This window comes from Tachyglossus aculeatus, chromosome 15 (genome assembly GCF_015852505.1).
Source record: "Tachyglossus aculeatus isolate mTacAcu1 chromosome 15, mTacAcu1.pri, whole genome shotgun sequence".
Classification (NCBI taxonomy): Eukaryota; Metazoa; Chordata; class Mammalia; order Monotremata; family Tachyglossidae; genus Tachyglossus; species Tachyglossus aculeatus.
This window is the reverse complement of record NC_052080.1, coordinates 7,840,368-7,863,412: the sequence shown is the minus strand read 5'-3', so window position 1 is coordinate 7,863,412 and position 23,045 is coordinate 7,840,368. Positions and strand designations below refer to the sequence as shown.

General features: G+C 42.0%; 1 long non-coding RNA gene across 1 annotated transcript in view; it reads right to left on the bottom strand.

The window, feature by feature from the left end:
* Positions 1–17,415, bottom strand: part of LOC119937492 — a 49,849-nt gene extending 32,434 nt beyond the window's left edge. The window contains exon 1 of the long non-coding RNA XR_005454129.1: positions 17,348–17,415. This is a non-coding gene — a long non-coding RNA (uncharacterized LOC119937492). The remainder of the gene's footprint in view (positions 1–17,347) is intronic.
* Between the last annotated feature and the right edge of the window lie 5,630 nt (positions 17,416–23,045).

The following is a 23,045-nucleotide window of genomic DNA, read 5'->3' as shown; positions in this document are numbered from 1 at the left end:
GAAAGAAATAGTCAAATCCTAAAAAAATCATGTCTTAAAATACTAGAAATAAAATATAATGCTACTGGGAATACTGTCTTATTGTTTGGCATTCTGGGGCCAGGAAATTAACAGAAGCAAAGAGTTAGCAGGTGCTAAGATCTTGACATCTAAGGCAGGTCCAAGGTGAAGGAAATGACTCCTCTCCTTCCCTGTTCACCCCTTCGCCAGCCCCATGGGTCGGCTGGAGCTCCATTGAGGCCACCCACAGTTTGAGGAGTGGGGAGGGGAGGTGGGAAAAATCCTCAGTGAGGAACTGGGCCCAGATTTCTCATGGATGCAAAGGATTTTTTCCTCTCTCTGATTACTCTTCAATCACACCACAGAAATAAACACTGCAGTTATTATTAAATACTGCAGTTCTGAGTCAAAGTAAAGATTTTTAGAAACAGATACAGTGATATGGAGTTAAGTACAGCAGGTTGCTTTTTGGAGATACAACTAATCACGAGTGAGGTAAGTATATCCAGACAGTAACCATTCATTTTATTTCTTTAAGTGCTTTGATTTTCAAACACGCATTCACTGAGGCTCTCAGCCGAGATGCACTATTTTCGTTTTTAAAAAGGCTAGCACAATCACTCCAGTGACTTAGAAAGGCTAGCACAAGTGGAATCCCCCCAAGGAATAGAGTTAGGCATCCCCCTCCAACACCGAGTTCAGTCACAAGCTTCCGGAAATAGAAGTCGGAACACACTGAACTCTCAAGATCCATAGGCAAAGTGACCACTTCATTCCAGGCCAGCCACATCCCAAAATACAGGTGACTGGGCTAATGCCCTTTCTAGCAGCAAGTCGATGACTGAGGTAAACGGGTACTGAACTTGGTCGATGACTGAGGTAAACAGGTACTGAACTTCGTCTCTGAAACTGAAGAGGTCACGCAGAGAAGCTGGGCTCCCTCTTCGTATCTGCTCATGGCTGTGTGACTCTGCCGGAATGGCAACCCTAGGCCTAAGCTTCTCACTAGTCCTTGCTGCCTTCTACCAAGATCAGTTCATGGGGAAACACCTGCTTCTCTCATTCATTCATTCATTCATTCTTGATTTTAAAGCACAGACCCAATCATTAGCTCCGCCAGAATGACTGAGAGGAAAAGATTACAATAGTAAACATTTTAAACCTTCGTTCTTTGCTGTCCAACTTAGAGCTGCTCCAAAAACACTGCAGTAAGGAGAACGCCTAGTCTTAAATGCATTATATCTCAAAGGAGAAAGACAAATTTAAATGTAATTTTGCAGAAACAAAACCTGAAAGCAGGCACCTCTACTTCCACTGATTTTGTGCTTTTAAATTATCCTGAAAACCAAGTACAACACACTGAATTTTAATGGAGCTGCCGATGACAGTCTCTTTCTAACTGGTAACCGCCCTGCTGAGGCTGTTGCAAGGATGCACTGTTCTTGCCAAGAGACACATATCCGCCCGCAAAACCCAAACTCAGGACCTGTCAGTAGAGCTATTCTCTCCATGTCTGTTTTCATTTTCTGACATTAAGACTCTGAAATTGCCAACCACTTATAACACAAGAGAATTGTATGCAGCCACCCCTGACTTTGCTGAAGGTTAATACAAGTAAGCTTCTAAAAACAGGAAAATTTAGGTTGTTCTGCTGTCACTGTGGTGTTGAGAAAAAGTGAGGCCTAGTAGAAAGAGCACAAGATTCAGACACAGGAGACCTGGGTTCTAGTCTCAAGCTCTGCTATTTGCCTCTTCCGTGACCTTAGGCAAGTTATAACTTCTCTGTGCCTCTGTAGCTCATTAAAATGGGGCTGTTCTCCCTTCTTCATAGATTATAAACCCTGGACAGGCTAGGGGCTATGTCCACTCTGATTATCCTGTATTTCCTCAATGCTTAACACAGCACACGATCCACAGTAAGTGCTTAATAAATACTGTTATTGTTAACGATGATTTTAACCCACCATTTCAAATACAGGGCTGTTTTACTATTCCATACCTCACTACCTACTAGGAGATGATCTATTCCTAGATCTTTTATTTACACCAAAGCCTGTGCAATTTTATTTTAAACCAAGAAATTTCTCTTGGCTCCAGTCAGGTCATTTCTACGGTGGCTAGTTGCTTGGGTAGGACTACTGTTTGGAGAAAGGAAGAGAGGAGAAGACTTAAAATGCGCATCTACTTGCTGATGTCTTGGTTCCATTCTTAAATTACACCCTCCCAGAATGTGTCCCTAGAGTCATCAGTTTCAGCATCGCTTTTGTGGCCTGCTAGAAGGAGCAGGATTTCCTGTGGCCCCAGAGCCCTAGGAAATGGCCCTGATCTGCTCTAGTGAAAGGACTACCTTCCTCAAATCAGGGAGAGTTGGTCAGGGAGAAAGGAGAAGGAGGTGAAGGAGGGATGGGGGAGGAGGTGAAGGGGATGGTTTCATGGGTGGATAAGCCCTGTTGTACAATAATCCAGGCTCCAAGCTTCCATATATTCCAAATTTAAAGCTTTGAGTATCGGAGATAGTTAAAAGGCACAGTTTAGAGCAAAAGAGAGTATTTCTAACATCGAATCCATGGTCCTCATTCTCTAAGTCTTTTGACTTAGATAGCTCTATTTTATTTAAAGACTGCAGGTTGAGAAGATCTTTTAAGTTATGTAAAAGGGAATTAGTTGAAGAGAGGACGAGTCCATGAACCCTACAGAAATGTTTTTCCCCACCTTCTGCCGAAGGCCTGCTGAGGAATGTCCACCCTCATTATTTCAATTCAAGTTCTGCAGTCTTTTTACTCCTACGCTAGGGGAGAGAGATGGCAAAATCAAGATGTTCCAGATGAACTGCATATCACCTAAAAATGAAAAGTGTAAGAGGATGTGGATTGCCGAGTCAAACACTGTGTCCAGTGAGGAATGGTGCAGGTCAAACAGGTTTTTTTACATCATCTCTACGATTAGGACAATTATATTGTTCTCAAAAAAAACAAAATACAGACCTCACTTGCACTGGAGTATGTCTTATGATCCTTTTCACCTGATGGAGCTGTCACTGAAAACACTGCCAGTAAACTGGACAAAAATTACACTATATGCTTTTCCAACTGGTTCACGCTTCAGATTGCTATGGGAATCTCAAACTAATTTGACTTTTCAGAGACCTTAAAATTTAGGAAAAAAGGACATGTCCATTACTTCTGTGAAATTAACCACAAAAATCATCTAAATGGTCTCAAGGGAAGTGACTGAGAGCCTGTCAGGCCTTAAATTCCTTGAGTGGAGGAACTGTATCTTTTTCCTCTATTGTACTCTCCCAAATGCTTAATACACTGCAGTGCTTAAATGCAGAGCACTGCTTAATGCAGTGCAGAGCCTGTCGGGCCTTAAATTCCTTGAGTGGAGGAATTGTATCTTTTTCCTCTATTGTACTCTCCCTAATGCTTAATACGGTGCTTAATACACACAGAAAGCTTAATAAATACTCCCTCCTGAGACTGTGAGTCCTATGTGGGACAGGGATTGTGTCCAATCTAATTATCTTTTAATCCCAGGGTTTGGCACAGAATAGGGCTTACTACCATTATTCTTATCTGCCTAGCACAGTGCTTGGGAAATCTTAATAAGTACTATAAACATCATTATTATTGATAAAAGGAGGAAAAGAACATACTTTCATATGTATTCTGCTCCATCCTAATTCAGCTGTCCAGGGGACCCTAGGTTCTGGTGGTTAATCTTTGCTCCAAAGTGGCATTAACTTTGAATTTTTCAGCAGGAAGGGGTGAGGCTGATTTGCTTCAGTTGCTGCTCTTGTGACTTTCATCACTGAGGGCAAACCAGAATTCACTTGTCCCCAACTGCCTCTTTTCTGGAACTTCAGAGCACCAGTACTTATTGAGGGGAAAAAGTGTGGATGGTGGGAGTGGAGGGAGAGCCTGTGGACTTTCCAAGCTGGTGCTGGAGCTTTGAAGTTCAAACTGCCTCTGCCATCTCGCTGTTCACCTGAAACGCTGCTTCTTTCCCTCCAACAATCCCAGCACTCGGGCACATCAGCCTTAGGGACAAACATCTGTCAGCCTAAAAGCTGTTTCGCTCACAGGACCTCAAAGGAGATGGGGATGAGGTACAGTCTCTAAAGTGCTGCTGAAATCAAGCAGAATAAATATCAGAGCAACGCCTGGACCAAGCAAAGAACATGTCACTGGCAACCTTGGAAAGTGCAGTTTCAGCGCAGAGGGAAGACAGATGCCTGAGATCTTTTCACCATTTATAAAGCCCGAAAGAAGGAGTGAAAGAGCGAGATGAAAGATCGCGTATGGCAAGCACTGGGAGCAGAGTGAGGGAAGGGAGAGAGAAGGAGGAACAGGGAATGATCGGAGAGAGAAGAAGGATCGGGGGAGGGTTTTTCTTAGAATTAAGATCTGGGTATTTTGGAATGAAAGGGTAAAGTAACTCAAAAAAGAAAGATTGATGATTTGGATGGAGATGCCATAGAAAGAGAAGATAGAAAATAAAAATGCATACGATCCCGAAAGCATGAGACAGGTTGTACAGAGAGAGCAAAATGCTCAAGTCAGAATCAAGAAAAAGGGAGAGAATGAAAGACACAAAGGGAGAAAAAACTTTTTTTTCTTATTTAATAACCCAGACCTTCATTGTCCTTGTCACTTTACTTCAGGGCTATAAACACTCTGCAAGGAAAAGCTACTGTGCAATTTTCTGGAGAAGCTATTTTGCAATTTTCCATTTTAAATCAATCATGTTGACCTTTATTAGCTTTAACTAACATTTTGATTCTGGTGTCATTAGTAGAGGACTGTGAGAAGGGAGAGAAGATTAAGAAATTCTTTATTAGCAACACATCCAATAAGCTGCATAAAAGGTTCGAAGGTTGAGAAGACGTGACCTTTTTCCTTCATGCTAATGTTGAGGTTTCTCAATCCTTTTTTGGAAAATATAGAAGTGAAAAATTACCTGGTCAAATTGAGCTAATTACACCCTTTTGTAGCGATTCTATACATTTCCATATATTTCTATCCATGCTCCTCTTGAATGGATGAGCATCATGGCCTTGTGGAAAAAGAATGGTCCTGGATTCTAACCCTCGGTCTGCTAGCTGTGCTGTGTGACCTTAGGCAAGTCACTTAACTTCTCTGTGCCTCAGTTTCCTCTTAGGTAACATAGGGATTCAATGCCCATTCTTCCTGCTTCCCAGACTGAGTCCCATGTGGGGTCGGGACTGTGTTCTACCTGATTATCTTGTATCTATTGTATCTTGTATCTTATTCCCCCCTTTTAGACTGTGAGCCCACAGTTGGGTAGGGACTGTCTCTATATGTTGCCAACTTGTACTTCCCAAGCACTTAGTACAGTGCTCTGCACATAGTAAGCGCTCAATAAATATGATTGATTGATTGATCTACCCAGAGCCTTAGAATAGTGCTGGACACATAGCAAGCCCTTAAAAACAGACAATTTCTGAAAGAAAGCTGAGTATTAAAACTATGGGAACCCAACCATAATATCTAAAAATCTTGTTCCCTCTGGAATTTCCAAATAAAAAAAAGAGAAACCATGTGATCTTGATCATTTGCAACTAAATTAATTTATGTTGATAAATCTGATTGTTCCTCAGAAGAATTAGAAATGTATGCCAGTAAAATTCATGAGTATATTTTACATTAACTATGAAAATGAAAAACAGGAAAGCTCTATTTCCACACGTGGTTACAAGTGTCTTTAGCACATCTGGGACATTCTCCAAGAGGAGAGAGGGGATGGAAGACATTTTGTGAAGACCACAGGATCTCTCTTGGAAGACCGAACTAATACGTTCCTGTCTTGTGGCAGCGGGCAGTGGGCTTCAGCTAAGATGGAAACGATCTGGCAGGGGCTCAAAGACCTGGATATCATATTCAGGAATGTAAGCCACCAAACCCAGATGGGATACATCTCTGCCATGACACTGCAGGAGACGAAAATGGAGTTCTGCTATTTCCAGAGTAGCTCTCTGTGGACATTTTCTTCCCTTCCTAAATGTCACTTGGCAAGAGCTGGAAGTCGAACAACAAACAACAGTGTAGCATCAGATTCCATTGTTCAGAAGCCTGGGACAGAATGAAGACAGCTTCTGAAAGTATATCTCCAGACTGTATTTTCCCCACCTAGTTCGGTGCTCTTGTTGGATTATTACTCTTTTAAAGGTATGGAGGGACTATGGCCAAGAGAAGAAGACACTGAGTTAGAACAATATTAATGAGCCAAACAGATGTTTTAACCCTCTGCCAAACTGGGTGTTGAGGTTTTCCAAATCAGTTGCCTACTACAATACAACTACAATACAATAGTGTTGGTAGGACATGATTCCCACCCTTAAAGGAGTTTACAATCGAATGAGGGAGACAGATATTCAAATACATTATGAACAGGAGAAATGGTACAATATTAGAGTAAAAAGAATGATGATGATGACGACGGTATTTGTTAAGCACTTACGACGTGCCAAGCACTGTTCTAAGAGCTGGGGCAGATAGAAGGTTATCAGGTTATCCCACATGGTTCTCACAGTCTCAATCCCCACTTTATAGCTGAGGAAACTGAAGCCCAGAGAATAAAGTGACTTGCCTAATGTCACACAGCAGGCAAGTGGCGGAGGCGGCATTAGAACCCATAACCTTCTGATTCCCAGGCCCGTGATCTAGCCATTACACCATGCTGCTTCTCCAAATATGTACATAAGTGCAGTAGGACTCAGATGGGGTGAGGTTCAAAATGCTTAGTCTTTTCCATGTACTTTTGAGCAGTGCAGATATTCTCAAACAGCTTGCTATCACTGGGGCAAGCTAAGAGCTCAGTGCACATCTCATGATATTTCATCCTCCAAAAAATATATTTCTCAATATCCCATTCATATTTCATAAGTTATTTCATAGGTTACAACCCATTTGACCAAAAGTGCATATTTTTCTAAATCCAATTATTTTGCTTGATAAAAAAGAAAACGAATGATTCCCTTTCCCAGAGCTATTATTATAGTGTTCATTCTAACTAGTTTATTGCACTGCTGAAACTTATTATGCATTACATTACGCATCAGTCAATCACAAGGTGGCAAATGAGGCTGTCAGGGGAAGAATGATGATCTTAGAGACTCCTGGGCCTGCACTCAAGCTAGATGCTCAAAGAAGCTGGCCCCAAGCTTCTCTTAAATAAAATCAGTCAGTGGTATTTATTGAGCAGAGCACTGTACTAAGAGTTTGGGAAAGAGCACTATAGTGGAGTTGGTAAACAAGATCCCTGCCCATGAGGATCTTACAATCTACAAGGGGAGAGGGACACTAAAATACTTTCTACCAATGAAGCTTAGAATTCCCACATGAAATAGAATTTATGGTTCCGCTGCCAAAATGATTATAAATTTCAGGGAAATTCATCATTTACTGGGTACTGTATAGATCCCTTGATTCAGTTTCTCCATTACTATAGGCCTTAATGTAGGTAACAGCTAGAGGAATTACTGCTGCTTAAAGATAATCCTGTGTGTCGATGGATTTGAAGTAGAGGGCAATGGAAATGAAACGTTAGCTAGAAGGGGGCTCTAGGGTAATAAAAATACAGGGAAGAGTGAAATCTCCTCCTTTGTTCAGTCTGAAAAAGAGCAAAGGAAGAACAAGAAATGTCTGCCCATGATGTCAAATTTACCAGTGTCATGAAAAAGCACCTAATTTATGAACATCATGTTTTATAATTAGTTCTCTACATTGCTTGCTCTCTCTCTCTCTCTCTCTCTCTCTCTCTCTCTCTCTCATACACTCAACAGCTTGTCTCCTCCAAACCACTCGCACTTACCCTCATGGAGAACCAATATCCCAGTAACTTGAATTTTTCCCAATCACCTCTGAAGCTCCCCATGGGGTAAAATGAGGGAAGGGAATAGAAGGGGCAGGAGGGAAGATTTGAGGACTGGGAGTTTAGACCAGGAAGCAGGCAAGTGGGGTCTTCCTGAGCAGCAGTGACAGACCGGAGAAATGATGGTAACATAGGTTGCCACAAAATTTCCCTTCTCTTATAATGGACTGCTCTAAACTATGATTTTGTTGACCTGTACAACAGTCAGCCACTTACATTCCTGCCGGCAGTTTCACTAAGCCTTTCTATCGATGGCATTGCAGCGTATTTGAGGAGGTTCAAGTGAAACTGTTGCATTATTGAAGGGGCAGCTGCCAGCATGGCTTAAATGAAGTAATGTGAAAGGGTGAAACTTCATCTAGCATCATCTAGAGCCCACAAATCTTTTGGGTATTCCCCAGTTCCATCAATGTAAAGATGAAAACACCATATGTTCTGTAGATGTGAATTACTGGAAGGTTCATAAGCCACAGGACAAGGCTTGCAATTTCAATTATGTGGCTTCTGATGGACACCAGGCTACTTGAATCAACCAAGGCAGCTGTTTCAGGATCAACACAGTTGTTAGAAATTTCTTACTAGGGTCAAGGTTTTGTCTGCCACTCTGGCTTCCTTTTTCACAGGAATGCCATTAGTCAGGCTTTAGCCCACAGAGGCACAGAGATTGGCAGAGACCTTGGCTTGCACATGTTGAGTCACGATCTGGACACTTCTGTGAGATGCCAACATTACCTGCATGCTATCAGGATTGAAAAACATCGAAAATTCTGCCAGAGAACAGAAAGCCTGAAGACGTCTTCTTCCCTGATAACTATACTGGAATATACTCCAGTTTTATAGTGCGTCTTCTATTCAAGTGATAAATACTGACTTCTCCAAGGGTAAGACGCATAAAAGAAGCTTTAAAAAAACCCCACAACCCTGAAGTGTATTGAAATGGCCAAAACACGAATAGAAGTCACTTTCATCTGGTGGGGCAAAGGAGGGGAAAAAAAAAATTAAATCCAGAAATACTGAACATAGAAAACACTGGTTTTATAAAATCTACAGCTATTTCAAATATAAAAGGTACTAGGCTTCCTCTTATAACAGTCAGTACCCAGCTGTTCAACCCTTCAGGGATTATGTCCATCTTCAGAAAACAGAAAATCTATGAAGTCTATTTTATGAATTTCAAAGGGGTGGATAGTATCAGGATTTTTTTTTAATTCTAGTAAATGAATGAGTGTTGAGGTATGTTTGAGCAGTTTCACCAAAGTGATTTATGAACTGACATCCAATGACAAGACAAGATCACTAATTGGGGGGGGGGGGTTCATAAAACAAGGCTCACCATCACTTTCGCCAAGCTCACGGAGCAATACGGTTTGGCTGGCAAGCTACGGGAGAAGAATGAATGACAGTAAGACCCCCAAGCAGCTGCTACATGGTGAACTGGAAGCTCACCAAACCTGGGATGGCAGACTAAAAGCTTTCTAGACATAAAGGACACAGTTTCAGATAGCAATGGACTGGTGGGAAACCACTGCAGCAGAAAGAAAAAGCACCTCACTAACAGATTTCTACTGGAATGCCATTTGAGCCAGGTGCTTTTCCGTTTTTCAGAGCTTTGTCTGCAGAGGTTACTTTGTTTTGCCTTTTCAAATGTGTTCAGTTTTCTACAGTTCAGAGGGACTCCTCGATGATGGCAGGACACTGACTATCATTTGGTCCATCTGATGACATTTTACACTGTGGGTGCATCCATTTAATGTTTACTATTTTGCGGGAAGCTAAAGATAATGTTGAGGGTTATAAGACAATGTTGGGCATATTTAGTAATAGTTGCTATTGCAGTGGACAATTTCCTAGAGCAGAAGACTTTTTCCATGTTATGGTATCACTATTCACCCACGCACACAGCATCTACATGGCAACTTATGTACACATCTGTAATTTATTTATATTAATGTTTGCCTCTCCCTCTAGACTACCATGTTGGTTGTTCTTTCGGATGCCTCTGTCATAGCAGAAGTGCCTAGCACAATCCTGGGGGTGCGGGCAGGGTACGTGTCTGTTTATTATTATATTGTACTCTCCCATGTGCTTAGGACAGTGCTCTGCATACAGTAAGTGTTCAGTAAATACGATCAAATTAATTAATTAGTGAACTGGTTTTCCCAGTAGTATTACCCCTTTCTGCCATTTGCAGATTGATTGCTTGGTTTGCAAACGACACAAATGGCTAAACGAATGCTCAACATATCAACTATCTTTTGGCACACAAAGTAGTATGGCGGCAACCTTGCTAAATTCAGGATGTTGGACACGAGCATCAAGCCAAAATTTAACATCATCAAAAGCTTGGTTTTGGTAGGCAGGCTGTATGGTGGAGAAGAAGAATGATGACAGCTGCACAAGAGACGGACAAAAACCAGTCACAGGTGCCAGTTATATAAGGAAACCTCAGACTCTTTCCAGAGTGGGGAGGAGGGAACAGAACAAAAACGTATTTTAAACGTGACTAAAACCTTCCAGATATTCCAATTCCAGAGTATGTTTATTTGATCGACAAGAGTGAGACCTTGAGATACTGATGATCACTCAATTGAGTTACATCAATGTGTCAACCACAGCAGAATTAGGAAAACAACAATGATGGTATTTGTTAATAAAGGTATTTGGTAAATGCTTAACGCTCTTTCCACTTGACAGTGGTTGGATCCATATGTCAACTCAAGTCTATTCTGGCCATTTGGTTCCTGAGGCCATATCATGAGCCATGTCCCCCCGACTAAGTCCAAGAGCCAAATCTTTCCTGCTAATTCCCATCACAGTTGTCCCTGGGTCCCTGCTATAACTTCTACCTGCTGTCATTTCCAGGCTGGGAACGCGTGGTGAGGCAGATGGCTGCATCAGCACCACAAATTTCCCTGTGAATGCCAGAGAGGCCACTGGTGATAGGGAATCTGGCATCACACCTAAGGGACCGCTCTCAACCCCTGGTTCAAATCCTCCAGCTGAGCCACCCTACCCATGGCTTTGCCCTCAGCACGTTCTGCAAAGCCAAAAATCCCAGGATTGTGCCAGGAGCTACTGCTACGGCAAAAGCATCGGACAGAACAACAAGCATGACAGAAAATTCCAGGTAATTGTTTTCCCACCCATGTTGCTTCTGGATTCTTCAATTGGGTGGGCTATTGTATTTTTAAACTTAAAACTTTCATTAAGTGCCATATTTAGACAGAACAAACTGTAATACAACACATCATCTGTTATTCCTTTCTGTGAGCACTTTGAAGGTAAAAGTGCCCTAAGCATTAAGGTTATCATTAATTTACCCTCTTTCAAAGACCACCTGAATACACAATTATGGCCTGCCTTTCAAAAGTTGGAAGGCTCACACTAAAAAACAAAAAAAGAAACAAACAAAAAAGGAATTTCTCTCCAAGAGATTTCACCACCTTCTCGCCAAATTCACATTTGAAAGGCATTGCTTATGAGACTGCCTGAATGCCTTTGGGATAAGAAGAATTTTCTGTATGTAACACTGAACGGGGCATGTGCACTGCTAAGCTCACATCTCCACCTTAAAGTATTTACAATTCTCCCCTAGTGTTCTGTTAAAACAGTAAATTTGAGTACTTTGAAAAGCCTACTTGCTGTTTGGGATCTTTAAAATTTTGAAGTAAACACTATCAAATCAATGAATCCTTTAGCCACAATTCCTCCTGCACTTGGAAAATTCAGTTTAGGGCTGTTGAGAGTGAAATTGGTTTTAATAATAATGAGCTATAACATTACAGCTTACAATCTCAAACAATGGAATAATAAAAAAAGCCCACGTGAGTCATTTATTCATAAAGCTCTAGCCTGTGCCATTCCAGCTGAAATATATAGACCCCAAACAATCCGGACTTCAAGGAAAAATTTCATTTGTCTAAGGGGTAGGTTTAACATATTCCTTGAAAACTGGCATTCTTTTCCAGTGGTCAACGATAACACCAAGAAATGAAATCCAAACCGTAACAGGACTTTGTGGTAGTAGCGAAATTTCAAACAGACCAATGCTAAATCATTCTTTTATCCAGAAGTGCCCTAGAGACCTGTGTCTGCCGAGATAGACTGATGAAGGAAAGCAAACTCTAACCTATTAGAGCCAGACATTTTACATACAGTCAATACTTAAAGAATCGTCACTGAAAACTGACATTACAACTGCCTTAACCTACATGTATTGATCGCTGAGGTCAGCATTTTAAGCAGCAACATCAGGCCTTCTAATCCATTAGGTCCAAAATATTGAATGTAACCAGGGAAGTGAGTGGGACTATAGAATGCTTTTAAACAATCAAGTGGTCTTCGTCTTCCTGTGACGAGACGCGACTATCGCGCTCTATTTCTGAAGCACCTAAACATCTTGATGGGGAAGGGTGCATTTTTTGCAAGGAAATGAGGCTTCCACCTTGGAGAAGGGTAAAATCGCAAACAAGGGCACTGAATACTCATTGGAAAATATAGGCTAGGAGAAATCCTCGACCATAATAGCGCCCAGGACTGATCCTTCAATCAGTGGTATTTATTTAGCACTTCTTCTGCACAGAGCACTGTGCTGAGCACTTGACAGAATACAACAGTAAGCACACAAGGTCCCTTCTCCCTGGCTTGCTCCCTTTGTTCTTCCCGCCACCCCCGCCACAACCCAAAGCACTTACGTACATAGCTGTCGTTTATTTATTTATATTACTGTCTGCCCCCGCCAGACTGTAAGCTCATGGTGGGCAAGGAAATGCGTCTGCTATATTGTTGTATTGTACTCACCCAAGCACTTAGTACAGTGCTCTGCACAAAGAGTAAGTGCTCAATAAATACGATTGATTGAATGAATGAATGAATGCTCTGAGAAGCCATGCGGCTCAGTGGAAGGAACAAGGGCTTGGGAGCCAGAGACTGTGGGTTCAAATCCCGGCTCTGCCACTTGCCAGCTGTGTGACTCTGGGCAAGGCACTTAACTTCTCTGTGCCTCAGTTACCTCATCTGTAAAATGGGAGTGAAGACTTGTGATCCCCACATGGGACAACCTGATCACCTTGTATCCTCCCCAGCGCTTAGAACAGTGCTTAGCACATAGTAAGCGCTTAACAAATGCCATTATTATTATTATTATTATTATATAAGCTTACAATCTAGTGGGGGAGAATGGGATCCTTTTTTTTTTCTGATGAACGCATCCTTGGCGAATAACAATAAACCCTCCTTACTGCAAGATCTGTGTGCCAAGAGCTGCCCTCACAATAACAATACTTGGGGAATTTGTTAAGTGCTTACTATGTGCCAAACACTGTTCTAGGTGCTGGGGTAAGTACAAGTTAATTAGGTTGAACACAGTCCTTGTCCCACATGGGGCTCCCAGTCTTAGTAGGAGGGAAAACAGGTGTTTAATCCCCATTTTGTAATTGGGGAAACAGAGAAGTGAAGTGACTTGCCCAGGGTCAAACAGGAAGCATTTCGCAGAGCAATTTGCAGAGCCAGGATTAGAACCCAGGTCCTCAAGCATTGGTCACTGACAGAACAAGTGGAATGGGTTGATATAAATGTTGTTACTGACTAATGATTTCAAAATTGATCAGGGTTGGGAAGAGGAGGTGGACTCGCTATCAGGGTTTTGAGGGTTGCATGAGGTGGGGAAATAAGGGCCAGTAAACAGGTGCGGCTTCCTTTCGCTTTTAATACAAAGCCAGAGACTGTAATCCTAACCATTTTCTTAACATTTTCAGAGCAATTTTCTGATCCATTTGACTACTGTTGCTACGGTGAAAGACAAAAGTATTTCTAAGTACAAAACGAAAGTACCTAGAGCAATTTGAAAGTAGATGACTCAGTAACTCCAAGAAAGTTTGGTTATTAAGCTGTCACTGAACAATGAAGCATCATTATATACTAACATACTTTCTTCATTCTGTCATATAAACATACTTTTGAAAGAAAAGCAGTTGGGGCAAATATTTATAAGTTATAAGATCCATAGTACTTTTTAAAAATATTGATGTATTTTCAGGCAACAGATGCTTATGAAAAAAAGCACTAAATAATTAAATGGCCACTGTTACATTCAAAAACTATAGTGAAGCGATAGCTAAATTGCTTCAGCTAGATCTGGATTACTCTTTTCTAGGTGTATTTGGGAAATGTTCATCAGATTTTGATTTGGGGTTTGGCAAAATTTCAAGAGAACACTAGATTCCAAAGATCAATGGCTTATTAACTCATTATTGATACTATTCCAGTAGATTTTTTTTCTAATTTCTCAGCATATAATCAACTGGGATTAAAGGAAATGAATGGTTCTACTCTGTTTGCCACAACTGCCCGGCTACTGTCTCCATAATGACATCTGTATATATGTATATATATTTGTACATATTTATTACTCTATTTATTTATTTATTTATTTTACTTGTACATATCTATCCTATTTACTTTATTTTGTTAGTATGTTTGGTTTTGTTCTCTGTCTCCCCTTTTAGACTGTAAGTCCACTGTTGGGTAGGGACTGTCTCTATATGTTGCCAATTTGTACTTCCCAAGCGCTTAGTACAGTGCTCTGCACATAGTAAGCGCTCAATAAATACGATTGATTGATTGATTGATTGATCTGCATTAATAAAACTGTGAGAAAGATCCTGAATAATAATAATAATATTTGTTAAGCACTTACTATGTGCCAAACACTGTACTAAGTGCTGGGTAGATATGCAATAAGCAGGCCTTCACGGGGCTCGTAGTTTAATTAGGAAGGAGAACAGGCATTGACTCCCCATTCTGCAGATGAGGAAACTGGACACAGAGAAGTTAAGCGACTTGCCCAAGGTCACACAGCAGGTAGATGGCAGAGCCGCGATTAGAAGCCAGGTCCTGCGACACCGAAGTCTGGGCTCTTTCCACTGGGCCACATGGCTCCTCCTAGGAGATGTTCTTCTAGGTATGTTCCCCAACTGCAGGGCTGGCTGCAGATATTTAGTCGTCCCAAAGCAGGGGCAAACATCTCCAAATACCAGTCCCTGGGAAATCATGCCAAAGTCCATTCACCCGATTGAACCTGGGTTTCCGTGGAGCTGGAAAGCCTCTGTATTCCCCTCCCAGGTCCTCTGGTTCACACAGGGAAAATACTAACAAACATTTAGCGGCCACTCTGCTGCAGCTACCTGTCTGCGGTTCCAACCCCTTCAACCTCTCCATCGCCAACGCAGGGCCCTGAGGTGATGGGCTCACTCCATTACCTTCTGGAGTCAGCCCGACCCATAGTCATTTACTATTCTGCACACAGTAGGGGCTCATAAAACCATTTCGATCATGACGAGCAGGGAGTAACTCATCACATATATTAAAGATTTTAATTGGACACATATCCCCTAAATACAAGTTGTTAACGCCTATGGATCTACAGTTACCAGCTCAGCAGTCACAACCAAGCGCTTACTACAGTGCTCTGCACACAGTAAGCACTCAATAAATACGATTGAATGAATGAATGAATATGCAGGCTCATTCCCCCTCTGGTAAACTCCATGGCCTACCGCATAATGAAGCGACAGGCTACACCGAAACTCGGAATATAAAATCGAGAAATTCTGAAATACTCAGAACTGAGGCTGGCAAATGACTGGTCGTTAAAATATTAATTCCTAAGATGATTATTTCTTTTGATGTTTCTATCGTGTAAGGATTAATCCATTCAACCTATCAATGAATGGGGGGTGGTATAAAGTTGTTCTTCAAAATCAAATATGAGACTACTAATTATCAGATTACAGCTATGTGCATGAGTCTGACCAAAAACTCCTTTGTCCACTGTGGACACGTATCAATCCCTAGTTGTAGTACCAGTAGCATTTATTGAGCTCAATGCTCGATATTATTATTATTAATAATAATAATCTTATTTATTGAGTACTTAGAGCATGCAGAGCACTGTACTAAGTGCTTGGGAGAGTACAATACAACACAAACACAATCCCTGCCCACAGTAAGCTCAGGACTTGGGAAGTACAGAACAAGCGACACATTCCCTGAGCAAATGGGGGAGCTTCTGTTCTGACATGGTGTATTGACTATTTATACTCTGCTTTTGATTCCCCCTCTTATCAGTATTTTCCCAAAACCTTTTCTCTAAAAAGCCATCCTATTATTCCCAATTCTGGCAAGTCAGGAGATCTGTCTGCTACTGTGCCTAAATGGCCCAACCGAATCCAAACCATACCCTTAGACCGTCTTTTCGAACCACTGGAACCCTCCATTTTCTGAGGCCATGGGAGTCCAACAACAAGACCAACTGTTACCCTGCCGTCCCCACATTTGGGAGTCCTGGTGTCCCTTGGAGGATGACGGAATGATACATTAGCTCCTAATTGCTCCCTCCCATCTTCTCCATCCTTCTTTGAGTCCCTAGCACCCTCAGAAAGAAGGTGGGTGCTAGATTTTCTTCCCCGAGACAGTGACTAGACCTTACCTAGAGTCCCTCTCTGTAATGGATGGGAGTGAGTGATAGGGTGGACAGGGGAGGGAGAGCAAGAGGAAGAAAAACTTAAAGTGTTTTTTTATTGAGGGAAAATAACTTTCTTTCTGACCCAAAGAGACCCTGAAAAGGCCCTTATGATTTGCTCTTCTTTTTATGGAACTTCATAACCAAGACACAGTTCCTGGAGGCAATAACAAGAAGCTGGAAAATAGTTTAGGAATAATAGAAAACACAGCACTAGCTTCGTCTTCAGTCTCTTCTGCTTAAACTGAAGGAAAGATAAAACTGATTTCCCATTTATGCTGGTGAAGGGGTTTGTAAAGGCGAAAAATATCTTTACTTTCAGATATCTGGAAATTTATTATCTGGACGTTTCTCCTCTATTAGGAGACGGTACTGAAATTTTGATTGGAAACTCTGAGTCTACACCCACTACGTATAAAGGTATGAAGTGAAAACAAACAAAACAAAAACCACTTCAAATGTACTAAAACTCAGCGATCTACATACATAATAGCTTTTCTTGCCTTCTTCAAAAAACATAAACTGCTAGCTTTCCGGAGCCTGCAGCCAGAACAACTGTTTGGATGAGCCAATGGTCATATGCAATACAGCAAAACCACATCAAATTCCCAAAGTGAGGATCAAATGCATAATGCAGGCAACTTGATTTTAGCTACAACACAGGAGATTCAGAACATAACTTTAAAATGACATATGACTGTTAAAGAAGAATTTGACTTCAGTAAAGAAGTCCTTCCCCTAAAAAGAAATGCATACTTTCTTTTCCTTCTGTCGTATTCATATACAAAGACACATACACACTGTCAGATCAACCACGATTGCTTTACATCCCTCTGATTTCTTGACCATTTTCAAACACATGAGAACAATCATGGGGCTGATCTTTCTGGGGTCAAAGAGCATTTACGAACGGCATTATCCAAACAAACTCACCTCAGACTGCCTCTTGGAGTGTGTGTATTTAAAGACTGCTTCTCCTTCATCTTCCTTTGCCAAAACATGTGCAGCACTTGGTAGGCAAACTGGATTAGCAGAGAAATTCTTTCTGCAGTAAAAATGATTCAATAATTCAGAGTGCTCCTCCTCAAAACATAGAAGGATGCCACATGAGGTTCTGTCAAAAATAATTCAATTTCTCCATGCCTAACTCTTAAACAAAGGGACCTGGATTGATGCCATTCGGTCTCATCCTGGCTACGTTTTATTCAATAAAAGACAAGACGATACACCGGTTAGTATAATAGGAAAGTAGTCACTTCTCACCACATGAATTTTCTTAGCTAAATCTGTAACTTCATACACCGAATGGCTGGGTTCCATCAGGAAGGATAATATCAGAGAAGGGTAAGGTGACATCAAGTATAACAACGAGGCTTTATAAATTACTGTCAGATTAAGCTGGCAATGGAAATATCTAAATTTAACTATGGCTGCACTAAAATCTTTCTTTCTGAAAGGAATTCATACTTATATTTTAATGGGCCTTTTTTTTGAGAAGCAGCGTGGTCTAGTGAAAAGAACACGAGCCTGAGACTCAAAGGACCTGGGTTCTAAACCTGGCTCCACGATATCATCATCATCATCATCATCATCAATCGTATTTATTGAGCGCTTACTATGTGCAGAGCAATGTACTAAGCGCTTGGGAAGTACAAATTGGCAACATATAGAGATGCCTGCTGTTTGACCTTGGGCAAGTCATTTAACTTCTCTGTGCCTCAGTTACATCATCAGTAAAATGGGGATTATATCCTACTCCCTACTACTTAAGATCATTATAGGCAGGGAGCATGTCCGCTAATTCTGTTGTATTGTACTCTCCCAAGCGTTTAGTACAGTGCTCCACACATAGTAAGCATTCGATAAATACAATTAGTGTATGAGCTTTGTGTGGGACAGGGACTTTGTCCAACCTGATTAGCCTGTATTTACCCCAGTGCTTAGAACAGTGCATGGTACATAGTAAGCACTTAACAAATACCATAATTAGACTGTGAGCTCATCGTCGGCAGGGAATGTCACCGTTTACTGTTGTATTGTACTTTCCCAAGCACTTAGAACAGTGCTCTGCACACAGTAAGCACACATTGAATCAATGCATGAATGAATATTATCATTTTTTTCATATTAGTGCATTTCGTCCACCACTGCTTTTGTGGAACTCTGGCTCCCTTTATGTGATGCAGCAAAATCAAGCTGTTAGAGCAAATTCTGGAAATAGGCAAGGGGTGGCCTGTGGTGTGCGAAAAGAGGATAGTTGAACTGTACAGTGGTTTTTCATAACCAGTCCAATAGTGAAGCAGCATGGCTTAGTAGCTGAAGCCCAAGACTGGGAGTCAGAGGACCGTGGTTCGAAACTCGGCTCTGACCTTTGTCTGCTGTGTGATCTTGGGCAAGGCATTTAACTTACCTTCTCAGTAAAATGGGCATTAACACTGTGAGCCCCATGAGGGACATGAACTGTGTCCAATCTGATTAGCTTCGATCTACTAAGGCGTTCAGTACACTGCCTGGCACTATTAAGTGCTTCACAAATACCATTAAAAACAATTCCCCATTAAAAAAATGAAGCTCTGATAGGGAATAGTATCATGATATACTTCATCCTCGCCCCTCCTCTATATTAACTTTTTCTAGTTAGTGAATGACACATCATCAGGGTTTTTTGGATAGTCTCACCTCAGAGATGCTTTATCAGTCTATTGAGTCTGAGGGTTTTTTTTTCCCTTACATTATCTTACTGTTCAAATTCTCACCTTGAAAACATTTTCAATGGATCTTCGGATTGGCAAAAAAAATATCACCGGCTATTTCAATACTTGCAGGTGTCCTAATCAGGATGGATCAAATGCACAGCTTACTAGTGACCTAAAGGAATATAAGAAACACTGACTTAAGCTGCATTGTTAGTAAAATGCATTAAAATTCTTCATTGTCCAATATCTTATTTCTCTTATGCCTGGCTTCTTTTCCTCAATCCCTGTGTTGATCACTAAATACAACACACCAAATCAATCAATCAATCGTTTTTATTGAGCACTTACTATGTGCAGAGCACTGTACTAAGCGCTTGGGAAGTACAAGTTGGCAACATATAGAGACGGTCCCTATCCAAAAGTGGGCTCACAGTCTAGAAGGGGGAGACAGAGAATAAAACCAAACATATAAACAGAATAAAATAAATAGAATAGATATGTACAAGGAAGATAAATAGAGTAATAAATATGTACAAACATATATACATATATACAGGTGCTGTGGGGAAGGGAAGGAGGTAAGGCGGGGGGACGGAGAGGGGGAGGAAGGGGAGAGGAAGGAGGGGGCTCAGTCTGGGAAGGCCTCCTGGAGGAGGTGAGCTCTCAGTAGGGCCTTGAAGGGAGGAAGAGAGCTAGCTTGGCGGATGGGCAGAGGGAGGGCATTCCAGGCCAGGGGGAGGACGTGGGCTGGGGGTCGATGGCGGGACAGGTGAGAACGAGAACGAGATTAGCGGCAGAGGAGTGGAGGGTACGGGCTGGGCTGGAGAAGGAGAGAAGGGAGGTGAGGTAGGAGGGGGCAAGGGGATGGAGAGCCTTGAAGCCCAGGGTGAGGAGTTTCTGCCTGATGCATAGGTTGATTGGTAGCCACTTTAGATTTTTGAGGAGGGGAGTAACATGCCCAGAGCATTTCTGGACAAAGACAATCCGGGCAGTGGCGTGAAGTATGGATTGAAGTGGGGAGAGACAGGATAATGGGAGATCGGAGAGGAGGCTGATACAGTAATCCAGACGGGATAGGATGAGAGCTTGAACAAGCAGGGTAGTGGTTTGGATGGAGAGGAAAGGGAGGATCTTGGCAATGTTGTGGAGCTGAGACCGGGAGGTTTTGGTGACGGCTTGGATGTGAGGGGTGAACAAGAGAGCGGAGTCGAGGATGACACCCAGGTTGCGGGCTTGTGAGACAGGAAGGATGGTAGTGCTGTCAACAGTGATGGGAAAGTCAGGGAGAGGGCAGGGTTTGGGAGGGAACACAAGGAGTTCAGTCTTGGACCTGTTGAGTTTTAGGTGGCGGGCAGACATCCAGATGGAGATGTCCTGAAGGCAGGAGGAGATGCGAGCCTGGAGGGAGGGGGAGAGAGCAGGGGCAGAGATGTAGATTTGAGTGTCATCAGCGTAGAGATGATAGTTGAAGCCGTGGGAGCGAATGAGGTCACCAAGGGAGTGAGTGTAGATCAAGAACAGAAGGGGACCAAGCACTGAACCTTGGGGAATCCCCACAGTAAGGGGATGGGAGGGGGAGGAGGAGCCTGCAAAAGAGACTGAGAATGAACGACCGGAGAGATAAGAGGAGAACCAGGAGAGGACGGAGTCTGTGAAGCCAAGGTCGGATAGCGTGTTGAGGAGAAGGGGGTGGTCCACAGTGCCGAAGGCAGCTGAGAGGTCAAGGAGGATTAGGACAGAGTATGAGCCGTTGGATTTGGCAAGCAGGAGGTCATTGGTGACCTTTGAGAGGGCACCAAAGGAAACAATGAAAAGAATGGTAAACCATCTTTAAATTACTTAATTTATAAATTTATTAATATTAATGTCTGTCTTCCCCTCTAAACTGTAAGCTCATTGTCAGTAGGAAGTGAGTCTACCAACTCTGTTATTTTATACTCTCCCAAGGGTTAATGCAGAACTCTGCACACAGTAAGCCCTCAATAAATACTATTGATTGATTGAAATTATCTTGAAATGCTGCCCTTGCCATTAGGCTGTGCACAGTTCTAGGAGCTACCAGCATAATTTTTTATGGCCTGATTGAGAAATAGACCTTTCTATAGACACATTCTACACTTGCCCACAATTTGGATCAATAATGAAATAGCATCAGGTCCAACCATGCACAAAGAGTACAGCGGTACAATTCAGTTGGGTTATTGGCCCCCACAAAATTCATGGAGGGAAAACTTAGCAGTCTAATAGGCTAGTGGCTTCTTTGACTCTGCTTCACTCAGCAAACCAAGGAACCAACTTCTTTCAGAGTCTGCCTAGACCATTACTGTTACAGAAATAACAGTATCTACGAAGCGCTCGTTGATGCATAACACTGTACTAAACACCGTGAATTAAAAACACGGCCAACAATTAAGCAGGTCTTTGCACAGCTATGGGCAAGGAGCCTTCCAGGGGTATAATTTACATTCTTGTGAACACAGTGGCATGATCCTTTCTTTGCAAAGCACTTTCATCAGTGTGGGGAAAAAAATCTACATTTCTTTATCTCAACCACATTCCATAATAATAATGAAGTTTTAGCATAACAGTGAGCTCACAGGACACTGTAAATGAACTTCCCTGATGAGCAAGTTCTAACTTGTGACAAAATTTGGTGAGAACTCTCTCTTAGACTGTTTAATTCTCACTTGTGTATTCTCTTCAGGCATACAGTACAATACTCTGCACACAGTAGAAACTTAATACTGCTACTACTACCACTAAGTTCTTCTCCCGGCATCCTCCTCTTTTCCTTTCTAAGCTCACCAAAGAGCGTGAAATGTAAATCTACACTCTGAACTCTCTTTCTGACTTTTCCCAATATTCTGGCCTTTTCAAGACAAACCAACATGAAACAAAACCAAGAGGAGGGGTGACATGTGTAGAAGGAGAGGGGGAGAAAGAGCAGTGTTGACCTTTTCCATCCCTTTTCTGACCAACACTGGATTTTGGCAGCGATGTATTCATTCCTGCAACCTTTAACAACACTGCCTCTCTCACAAGAACTCAAGTGGAAGGTTAATTGGAAAAGAGGATAATGACAAGATTGTGGAAGACAATTAGGACAATTAATTCCTCTGAAATGGGATTTAAAACCAACCTCGGGAGGTGCGTGTGTTGATTTTATCTGAAGGACTGGGCCGTTAAAGAAAGTTTTCGCCTGAAAATTACTGTGGTGGCCCAAGAATATGTTTTGGGTTTGGAGGAGTTTTTGCTTGCAAAGAATCTTATTCATCTTCAATAAACAACAGAGAGTCTGTGCGATCGCAGGGAAGGGAAGACACTTCAAATGCAGCCACAACAGTCGGTTATTATTTAAGCACGTGAATACAAATAGTATCCACAGCCTGAATCCTTCCTGAATTTTCTAGTGAGAAGCTCCCAATTTCCTGTTTCCTTCAAGCCAGCTTCTTAAAAAGACAGAGCTGTTTTGGTATGATGGAATTGAAAATCGGCCCACAATTCAAAGAGACAGTACAGTTCATTGTTTGGGGAACATTAAAAGACTTTGAGCCAAAAGAAAATGACCTCTTGGACTTGTTCTGCCCGGTACCAGAGGTCAGAGGTCAGAGGTCATTTGATTCAAAGATCAGAGACCAAGGGAAATAACCATACATTTCTTTAGGGGCAACACGAGAGCTTAGGAAATCCCATAATTTATAAGAACGAAATGCACACTTACGAATAAAAAGACAGCCAGCCTATAAAACGCTTGCTGACCTTTGGGTTCAAAATATCCTTAGCGACAATAAGATTTTCAGAGTGTGCGTGTGTGGCCGACAATTCCTTCCATGTTGTGTACTGGGATCGGTCGACCTGTGCTATCCGCAGCCATGGGGTCAACTGCTGTTCGCCTTCTTGGTGCAGCGATTTTTTCAAAGTCTCTGTTCTAAGTG